Genomic DNA, 11,339 nt, shown 5'->3' with positions numbered 1-11,339 from the left:
AAAGACACTAGAGAAAGAAAAGAGAGAGAGAAGAAGGACACTAGAGAGAAGAAAGAAACTAGAGAAAGAAACTAGAGAGAGAAGGACACTAGAGAAGACACTAGAGAAGAAAGAAACTAGAGAGAGAAGGACACTAGAGAAGAAAGAAACTAGAGAGAGAAGGACACTAGAGAGAAGAAAGAAACTAGAGAAGAAAGAAACTAAAGAAAGAAACTAGAGAGAGAAGAAGGAAACTAGAGAAGACACTAGAGAAGAAAGAAACTAGAGTAGAGAGAAACTGGAGAAGGAAGAAAGACACTAACATTGTTTCATAGTAAGTTATAAATGTGTGTTTCATAGGAAGTGAGTTTCATAGTAAGTTAGAAATATGTGTGTTTCATAGTAAGTTAGAAATATGTGTGTTTCATAGGAAGTTTCTCTCATAGAAAGTGAGTTTCATCGTAAGTTAGAAATATGTGTGTCACAGTCATCAAGTAGACAGGGTTTTTGTATTTTTTATACAGATTTACAGTTCAGCAAAAACAGTTAAATAGTACTTAAAGTGTATCCTTATACCTGGGTGACATGTTTTTACATTTTTGTATGCATAGCTTATCTCAACACATAACTTTTATTCCAGGGATAAGTTAGCATATCACAAGATCTACCATCAGTGTAGTATCCTTCATGATTTTTTAAATCCTCGAATCAAAAATTAACTTTCCCTGCATTCCGTATGACCTATCCGATTAAAACACACCACACGCAGAATAGTCCGTATATCGTTCAGCAGCTTCCAAAGTCCACCCCAAATTTCATTCACATGGTGGTTTAAGCAATTCCATCCGTAGGGGGGCGCCTATTGCAAAAACATGCTTTTTGGTATAAATCCACTATGTTTGCAACAGCGAGACACTGTACATAATTTGGGTAAATAAACATAATTTGGGTAAAGCCCTTCAGGTACTCTTCTCGATCCACTGCTGGTGTAGAGGTGTCCTCATGATGCATCAGGCAACCCAGAAAAAAATAAATAAAAGCAAAAGATTTAGTTACATAGACATAACAATTAACATCCCTAGCTGGAATACTGTAATTGTGAAAAAAAACATAGCAGTGGACTTAGGCATAATGCAGTTGTGTCTAGGTCTCCCTGTCGACTAATCCAATAGTTATGAAATAATCACTAAGAAAATGAGCTATTGCAGCCATAGTTTGGCTTAATGTTCTCTCCCGTGTCACTGACAGAGTCACTATGTCGTGAAGTCCTTCAGGACCTCCAGAACTTTGAGTAGAACTCAGCTGTATGACACCTTCTTCCAGCTGCCGCCAGCACTATGAGTAGAACTTCCACTGTATGACACGATAAGTCGATGACCGTGGCGCCGCCAGCACTATGAGTAAAACTTCCACTGTATGACAACTTGGTGCGGTACCTTGGTACTACACGGCACAGTGACTCTGTCAGTGACACGGACAGAACATTGGAGCAAAACTAGGTCTGCAATAGCTCATTTTCTTAGTGATTATTCCATAACTATTGGATTAGTAGACAAGGAGTCCTGTGCCCGGCCTCGACACAACTACATTATGCCAGCTGTAGACTCTGTCCACTGCTATGTGGTTCACAACTACATTATGCCAGCTATAGACTCTGTCCACTGCTATGTGGTTCACAATTACATTATGCCAGCTGTAGACTCTGTCCACTGCTATGTGGTTAGAACTCAGCTGTATGGCACTTCAGGACTTTGGTAATTTACAGTATATATATATGGTTAAATTATTACCCTCAGGCAGGGTCTGGTGTTTTCCACTGAGGTCAAACACAAAGCGAAGCACACAGTTATATTTATAATCCATTCATTTCAACAGTAGAATAATGAGCTGTGTGGCTGTGTGGCCCGGTTGAAAAAAATAGTAGTAGTAGTATTGTCTCAGTTAACTAGGATCACAGGTAAACCAATAACAACATCGGCCTAACATTATAATGGTGTGTAAAACAGAAAATTCACCACGGACAAGACCAAGTCTTGCCATGGACACATTTGTCCGTGTACGGACATATTAATGACCTCTTAAACATTTAGAAAATACACATTAAAATAAATCCAACACAACTTTCAAACAAGTCTGTGGAATCTATGAAATCTATGCAGAAGTTTGATCTGCGACACAATTGTATCAGTACATTGAAATGCCAGATAACCAATGAACAATGAATGTTCAAGTAGCAAGATATCTAAATTAGATTTTTAACATAATCCATTCATCATGTCATTCATCCCCAATGCATGTCTTTTGAAGATTAGTCATATCACATGTGGCAGCCAAGTCTATGGACCTTTTAATGTTTGTTTAGAGCACTAATACGTAAATCATTTGCCAGCCAAGTCTATGAACTTTAATGTTTCCAAACGTACAATACATCGTTTGCCAAGAGATCCACGACTTACCAGGAAAGAAGAGAAGCTCAGTCTGGGTATAGCTTGAGGTGGTGAGAAGACAACCTGAGTGGCAGAGTAGTGGAGAGAGAAAAACTGTTGAGTTTTTAAGTGGTGTAACCACTTCCTTAAGTGACTATGATAATGTGTGTGGGTGGCTGGCTGGGTGGGTGGCTGGGTGCGTCTGAGCACGGAAACAGCATTGTTGTTTTTCACCACCTGTGCGCAACCTAACACACACACAAACACACGCACATATTAACTGTATATATGGTGATTTCGGGTGTGCCAGTACAGTACCGTTTCGGACGCGGGGCGGCAGGTGCGTTCCTGTTGGTCTGGACCCCCCAGAGGTCAACAGGGGGGTCCAGGACCCAAAGTTACTGTGGTATATTGAGCAGTATATTAAACACCACTTAAACTAACAAACCATAGCAATGGAGGACCACATAGGGACAGTGTAGTGCCTCAGTAAACTATAGGACCATAGAGACAGTAAACTATAGGACCACATAGAGACAGTAAACTATAGGATCACATAGAGACAGTAAACTATAGGATCACATAGAGACAGTAAACTATAGGACCACATAGAGACAGTAAACTATAGGACCACATAGACAGTAAACTATAGGATCACATAGAGACAGTAAACTATAGGATCACATAGACAGTAAACTATAGGATCACAGAGACAGTAAACTATAGGACCACATAGACAGTAAACTATAGGATCACATAGAGACAGTGTAGACTAGTGTAGACACACGACTAGTAAACCCCAAAATCCGTACATATTACACTACTACTGTTTTGACCGCGACGGAGGCGTGGCTTTCAACGGCTAGTAGCGTTAGTGTATGTACAGAATTGCCAATCTGTGTTATTTCACTGTGTTTGGGTTAGACCCTTTGGGTTACCCTTTGGGTGAGACCGAGTTGAGTGCCTCAGTAAACTAGGATCACATACAAACAGTGTAGTGTCTCAGTTAACTAGGATCACAGGTAAACCAGGAACAGGGTAGTGTCTCAGTTAACTAGGATCACAGGTAAACCAGGAACAGGGTAGTGTCTCAGTTCACTAGGATCACAGGTAAACCAGGTAGTGTTATATTTAAAAAATCACACCCGTGTGAACTGAGTGGTGTAAGGTCTTATATAGACTGATCTGCTGTGGTCTGACGTAATGTCTGACGTAATGAAATCACACCTGTGTGAACTGGGTGACCATAGCAACCATGCTAATTTTTTGGTACGAACAGACAGACAGACAGACAAACTAACAAAGCCAGTTGTAGGAGTGGTTTACACCACTCAATAACAAAGCCAGTTGTAGGAGTGGTTTACACCACTCAAAAATAGATGCCTCATCAGGGACGGCTCCAGGGGGGTAAGGAGGGGCTTTAGCCCCCTCTGGTGGAGGCTTAGCCCCCCTCCAAACAAGCCAAATTGACTGACTCAATTCATTGATTCATTGATTCATTAGCCCCCCCTCTAAATAGAGCGTTGCAGTCCCGCCCCCTACCAGGGCCCAGGAAATGATTCTCTGTTCATTTTCCTCATAGACATTTCAGAAAGTATTTATTTGAAGACGTTTACGTCGCGGACAAAGCCAACTCTTGTCGTGACAAATCATGACAACAAACACAATTTGGGCCAAACAAAGAATTAGAAAGTAGAAAAAAACGGCAGGTTACAACACTTTTTTTGTTGTTGTAATTATTTGTTTGGTCCAAAATATTATGTATGATTTGGGTTATGATTTGGGTTAGGGTTAAGGTTAGGTCTTTAAATAAATACTTTTTGAAATGTCTATGGGAAAAATGCATTGTGATTCATTTCCTGGGCCTGGCGTCGTCATGAAAGGGGGCAGGACTGCGACACTCTATAGGGTCCCCGGACCCCACTTTGGGAACCACTGCGACAAAGTATAAAATAAGCATCAAAAGATGACATAAAAAAAAGAATATACAAGGTTTCTAACTGACAGTTGTTCCTTTTGTAGCACTCTATAGTGTATGTTTACGCATAGTTTCATTATATAGATATTCCACTGCTAAAATGTTTTAGTTTGTACGTAGGGGTGTGTGTGTGTGTGTGTGTGTGTGTGTGTGTGTGTGTGTGTGTGTGTGTGTGTGTGTGTGTGTGTGTGTGTGTGTGTGAGTGTGGCCTCTTACCTTCTGCGGTTGGGTTTCCCAGGATGGTGGTGACCTCCTTGTTGGTGGGGTTCTGGCCCAGCTGCCCAGAGCACTACAGATATCGGCCACCAGGTTCTCACCAGCTCTGTCAAAGAGACCGAACGCCTCCTTGAAGTCTGGACACAAACAAGACAAGACACACACACACACACACACACACACACACACACACACACACACACACACACACACACACACACACACACACACACACACACACACACACACACACACACACACACACACACACACACCTTTGAATGCGGCGAAACGGAATTCAACATCGAGAGAGTAAATCTATAACCGCGTACATCTTGTGTCATATATTAAATTATACATGCATTTATTGTACAGTATACATGTACTGTGTACTGTACTATTTATGCCATGAGTCATGACTGTCACTCCATCAACTTTCCCTGACTGAAGTGAGAAACATAATTAAATAAACTAGCGCCACGCCAAAAAAAGAATACAAATACAAATACAAACAAAAATTAAAACAATGTTAACCCATTTTGGACTGAGGCCGATTCTAAAAAGCCCTCTAAATCCTGACCTAAGCTTTCTGAAAAACGTATTTATGTCTTATATTACACTTATTACACTATTACACTATTGCACTTATTACACTATTACACTTATTACACTATTACACTGTTGCACGATTACACTGTTGCACTTATTACACTATTAACCATTTCACCAGAGCCAGTATTGCAGATGTGGTGCTCCCTGCTTTTAAAAGTAAAGTGGGCAAAGGCTCATTCATTTATAAAGGAGCCACACAGTGGAACAGCCTGGAAACCAGTGTTAAACTGACCTCCAATTTGAGGACATTTAAACAGAAGATTAAACAATGGCTACTGGAAAAGTTTCCCCTATAAAGGGTCATCTTAGAGGGATGGATAGGGTCGTACTTGTTGTGTTGTGTATGTAATGTATATGTACTGTTATGTATTTGTGATGTATTTTAAAGTATTGTTCCGTTCAGTGTGAGAGGACCTCAGTGGAAATAAGTCTTTGGACTTTTCTGTGTAATCCTTGAATCGCTGATTATAATGTTGTATTATGATTGCTTTTCTAAATAAATCAAATAAAATCAAAAAGATTACACTTATTACACTATTACACTGTTGCACTATTACACTGTTGCACTTATTACACTATTACACTATTGCACTTATTACACTATTAACCTTATTACACTATTACACTGTTGCACTATTACACTGTTGCACTTATTACACTATTGCACTTATTACACTATTACACTTATTACACTTATTACACTATTACACTTATTACACTATTACACTGTTGCACTTATTACACTATTGCACTTATTACACTATTACACTTATTACACTATTACACAATTAACACTATTACATGTATTGCACTTACACTATTACACCATTACACTATTACACTATTACACTTAATACACTATTACACTTATTCGTTATTACACTATTACACTTATTGCACTTATCAGGTTGAGGGACTGAGTGAACATAGAGCTTTGGATAACATATATATATGTAGGGAACATTGAGGGAACACAGGGCTGAGGGAACATAAGATAACTTAAATAATATGTCGTAAAATAAATACAACTTTTTTGTATCATTGCTCTCATGGCTTTGTCACTGTTAGAGCTCCAAAAATATTTATTATTAAACAATGCCAACCTTTTTTAACAACCAAACTCGTATCTTAGTTAAGATAATTAACTAAATGCTAAAAGAAGTGAGGTAAAGTTAACAGAAGTTTTTAAATAAATGTAGTGGAGTAAAAGTACAATATTTGCCTCTTCTAGTGGAGTAAGTATTGGAAATGGGAAATACTCAAGTAAAGTACAAATACCTCAACATTATTGTACTTAAGTAGGCCTACAGTACGTAAATGTACTTAGTTACTTTGCACCAGTGGTTTCAAGGCCCATTATTTATTCTACATTTGAGCCCAAATGGATCTGATGAAATGTAGCCTCTCCCAAAATGTAGAATATTTCTGGTGTCATTGTTGGATAAGATTTTGTCCACAATTCCATGCTGTATTATGTATTAATGTTGGTACCACAGGAGATATACAGAGAGTAAGGCTGTATTATGTATTAATGTTGGTACCACAGGAGAGATACAGAGAGTAAGGCTGTATTATGTATTAATGTTGGTACCACAGGAGAGATACAGAGAGTATTATGTATTATGTATTAATGTTGGTACCACAGGAGAGATACAGAGAGTATTATGTATTATGTATTAATGTTGGTACCACAGGAGAGATACAGAGAGTAAGGCAAACGTTGATCAAAATAACAATTCTTCTACATTCTCTAATGTGTAGACTTAGTATAAATTAACTGATGCAGGAGAGGAGAGTGTGAAATGAAACCAAATGGACCCACAAGGGTTCATTTTCTTTAATGTCCATTTGGCGGGGACCACCTGGAACCCCCTGAAGGACCACTGAATAAATACCCCTGCTTTACACCACTGACTACAACACACCATTAGTGTCTTAAAAGGATCCCTGGCTAAAGACAAATATGCCTTAAAACATTATACTTGCCCCTCTACAGTATAACTAAAATTACAAAATAAAAACACTTTCATAAAAAGAAAATGTTTCACTCAATAGGAACTACTCCTGTCGGAAGTTGATGTCATATATAAGATGTATATATATGTATATATGGAATGATGTCATATGCCTATATGGAATGTATGGAATGCACATGCTAATAAAAAGTATATAAAATATTGCTTTGCTCATATTAACCTTAGGAAGTATTAAATTGTTTTTATTAGCATATGCATTCCATACATTCCATAGGACTAGACCATTATGGACATATGACATCATCAACTTGCGATAGGAGCAGTTCCTATTGAGTGAAAGATTCTCTATTTAAGAAAGTGTTTTTATTTTAGTTGTAGAGCAGGGCAAGAATAATGTTTTAAGGCATATTTGTCTTATTAGCCAGGGATCCTTTTAAGACACTCAAACAAGTGTTGTTCATGTCAACAAAATAAGCAGAATGACCCTTTAATGTTTTGCCATGCTGTTGCCTCAGTAACCAAGGCTAGCTAGCTTAAGTAAGTAAGTAAGTACATTGTATTTGTAAAGCAAAGTCACAAGGTGCTGAACAGAACACAGAACAAGCAATCAACAATAAAGCAATAAACAAGGCAAAATCTCAAAACATAGGCATGTAAGATAGTAAAATAGAGGCAGAATCACAAAAACAAAGTATGTAAATGCTTAAGTAGTTAGCATCTTGGTTAGCATCAAACTTCTTCATAAACATCACTACAATGTTACAGTGTTGCACTAAAGTATGATTAAAACACCAAGACAATATTCTCTGGCGTGGTTTTTGTATCTGGACTCAAACAAGCAAATTAAGTATGTTATGACATGGTTAGCATTAGCAACAGGCTTTGGGCCTAGTGTGGATTCACAACATTAAACTTGACTGAATTATCTTTGCTTCAGGATCACAGTCTGGACTCCAATAAGAGATCATCAGCTCTTATGTATTATGGAAATAATCAACAATCAACAATAAATGACAAGTCTGTGCCTTTTTTTCATACCACTTAGTTGTTCACAGCTTGTTCTGACAGCCACCAGGCATCAAATCACCTGGAAGGAAGTGCAGTTTACAGAACAGGAAGCAGTTTCCGATTATATCCACCTTTTTTCCCAGCCAAGGTACTGGGGCTCCTTCTTTGCTTCCTTCAGGCAGTGTTGCCATGTCTGCTTATTATAAGCAACCTTTGACTTGTTTTTTCTGTAAAGTAGCTTGTAAATAAATCATTGATAGTTGCTGGTTGATGTTTTTTGGGCTTGATTCTAAAGTGTACAGTAGTTGCTAATTTGGGCTTGATTCTAAAGTGTACAGTAGTTGCTAATTTGGGCTTGCTTCCTAATGTTGTTTAAACCAGTGGTTCCCACATTTCTTCACGTCAAGGAACCCCAGATTAATATGTGATTGTCCACAGACATCTATCGGAAAAGATTGTGCCTTTTTTATTAAAATGTTTAAAAAATATTCAAAATATTTTGATTTATTCTCAATGTGTTTTTAAATAACAGATGTACAACCTCACAATGTGTTGCTGTGAGCTTGTAGATCAGCTATTTTCATTTGCACTTGTTTTCATAGACCTGGCCACTTGTTTCTCTTGTAAAACTGGCAACACAGCAAGAGAAAGGAGAGTGAACATATCAGAGAAATAAAATGGCAAATGTCATGATTCAGCCCCGCCCCCATCAACAAAGACAGTTATGGATTTATAATATAATAATTCTTCTTTACCACTTGCACCACAGCAAACCTATTCTGTGGGAACATTCACCAAAAGCAGCTGATCTACAAGCTCACAAACTGTCATGATGAGGTTGTGCAGCCTATATATTTTGGTTCTTTTATTTTGTATATAGTGCTTAAATTAGTCCTTTAATGCAGACTGATTAAAACAAGGCAACATAAAGGCAAACATCATTGGTTTGTGATCAGATTGACTGGTTAATGAACAGTAAAGACATCAGGATTAGGTTAAACCTGGCTGTTAGCCTGGTCGAGAGCAGGCTAAATCCACAGCATTAGGTTAAACCTGCTGTTAGCCTGGTCCAGAGCAGGCTAAGTCAACAGCATTAGGTTAAACCTGCTGTTAGCCTGGTCCGGAGCAGGCTAAGTCCACAGCATTAGTTTCCAACTAATGTGGCATTGCTTTCATGAAACTGAATCAAGCCTCAACATATCCAGGTAAACTGGCAAACTTAATCTGGCAAGATTAACCATCTTTCATGAAACCGGTTAATCGCTGATCCAGGATATATTAAAACAGGATATCTGTTAAATCCCGGTTTAATCTCTAATCCAAGTTTCGTGAAACGGGCCCCTGGACTCAAACAAGCAAATAAAGTAAGATGGGCATGCTATAGTATGTTGTTTTTCACGATTTCAGAGGATTTGAAAAAAATGGTGAAAATCACGGAAAGCGAAAGGCTATATTCCATGGTCTCGGAGGGCATGCTATAGTATGTCGTTTTTCACGATTTCAGAGGATTTGAAAAAATGGTGAAAATCACGGAAAGCGAAAGGCTATAGTCCATGGTCTCGGAGGGCATGCTATAGTATGTCGTTTTTCACGATTTCAGAGGATTCGAAAAAATGGTGAAAATCACGGAAAGCGAAAGGCTATATATAGTCCATGGTCTCGGAGGGCATGCTATAGTATGTCGTTTTTCACGATTTCAGAGGATTTGAAAAAATTGTGAAAATCACGGAAAGCGAAAGGCTATAGTCCATGGTCTCGGAGGGCATGCTATAGTATGTCGTTTTTCACGACCCAATTCTGCCGATCATACACCAAGTAACCAGCAAGACGGCAAGAAGCCGTATTGTCAGTACTGTAATAGCGGCACACACCATCTTGGGGTATGCGGCAGGTTCAAACGACTGAGTTTAATGGTGAAACGAGATTTGATATGATGAAGCTATGTTATCAGCAATGGACGTCGTCATCAGGCAAGAAACTGTAAACTACAGACTAGGAGTGAACTGTGGTGGAAGGCACCCTCTGGCTTTTCACAGTATTAATAGGAGCCGGACCTGGTTGAACCGGAGAGCAGATGAACATTTGCGGAACCCTAGGACACCTAAGATCGAGACGGGACAGGATTTACAAGAGGAATTACCGCAGCCAGATGATTTTACATATTTCCATGGGAAATCTGGGGGTGGCTGTTGCGAAGGCTTTCACTTAGAGTTCCATATATGGGATAACCCATAGTCCCATATATGGAGACAACAGCGATATCCAGCGCTGACATCAGATTAATGTAGAAACTCCAAAGATGGATATACACAGTGGTGACATCATCGTAACACTAGACTTGCACAGCATAAAAGGCGGCTCCCATGGCGTCTAAACCTGAGATTCCAGTCAACGCACGCGGTATCTCCAACAGGTCAACATATACGAATCAAGGTATCTGGCTTTACAACCCATATACCTTGAATGGCTTGTATTACCTTGGGTACGAGTCTTCTAGATGAGACAGAATAACTGGCTAATGGCTAAGCAACTCGTAGAGCATTGAAGTAGAGGTTTCCACATCCCGGTTAAGTTCGTATCGAACACCACTGTAGCGGGTCCTAACGAAATAATCAGCACTGGTTCGAGCTATTTTACACTACTAGTCCTACATACTTACACCTAGAAACCCCATTCAAACCTATTTACAGTAGGTTCATCTTATGGTGGCCTGAAAAGGAATCTTTGAAATGTTTCATCGTTTTAGAAATATAGTGCTTTCAAATTTGAGACATTAACAATGGGGCTCAATGGCAGATATTGGCACGTCAAAAAAGCACTTTCACCTAGAAACTCCATTCACACTTTTTATAATTCAGCTTTCTGTGGAGACACATGCTGGAACTTTTTACTTTGAAATGTTTTGTAGTTTCTGAGTTATTTAACTTAAACGCCCAATGCATTCCCAATGGCAATAGCACAAACTTTGGCATGCTACTAGTCCTACATACTTACACCTAGAATCCCCATTCAAACCTATTTAGGTTCATCTTACGGTGGACATGTTTGCCTGAAAAGGAATCTTTGAAATGTTTCATAGTTTTAGAAATAGTGCTTTTAAATTTGAGAAATTCAGAATGGAGGTCAATGGCAGATTTTGGCAAG

General features: G+C 38.9%; 1 long non-coding RNA gene across 1 annotated transcript; it reads right to left on the bottom strand.

Moving 5' to 3' along the window:
* Positions 1-363: 363 nt before the first annotated feature.
* LOC306928285 lies at positions 364-8,360 on the bottom strand. Its single transcript, XR_013790666.1, has 4 exons — positions 8,226-8,360; positions 4,600-4,736; positions 2,436-2,489; positions 364-978 (listed from the first exon to the last, which is right to left on the bottom strand). It is a non-coding gene; the product is annotated as an uncharacterized lncRNA (long non-coding RNA).
* Positions 8,361-11,339: the final 2,979 nt, after the last annotated feature.

Source organism: Electrona antarctica (assembly GCF_951216825.1).
Source record: "Electrona antarctica genome assembly, chromosome: 1".
NCBI classification, from domain to species: Eukaryota; Metazoa; Chordata; class Actinopteri; order Myctophiformes; family Myctophidae; genus Electrona; species Electrona antarctica.
Note: the sequence above shows the minus strand (reverse complement) of the source record. Positions and strands in the feature narration are given on the sequence as shown.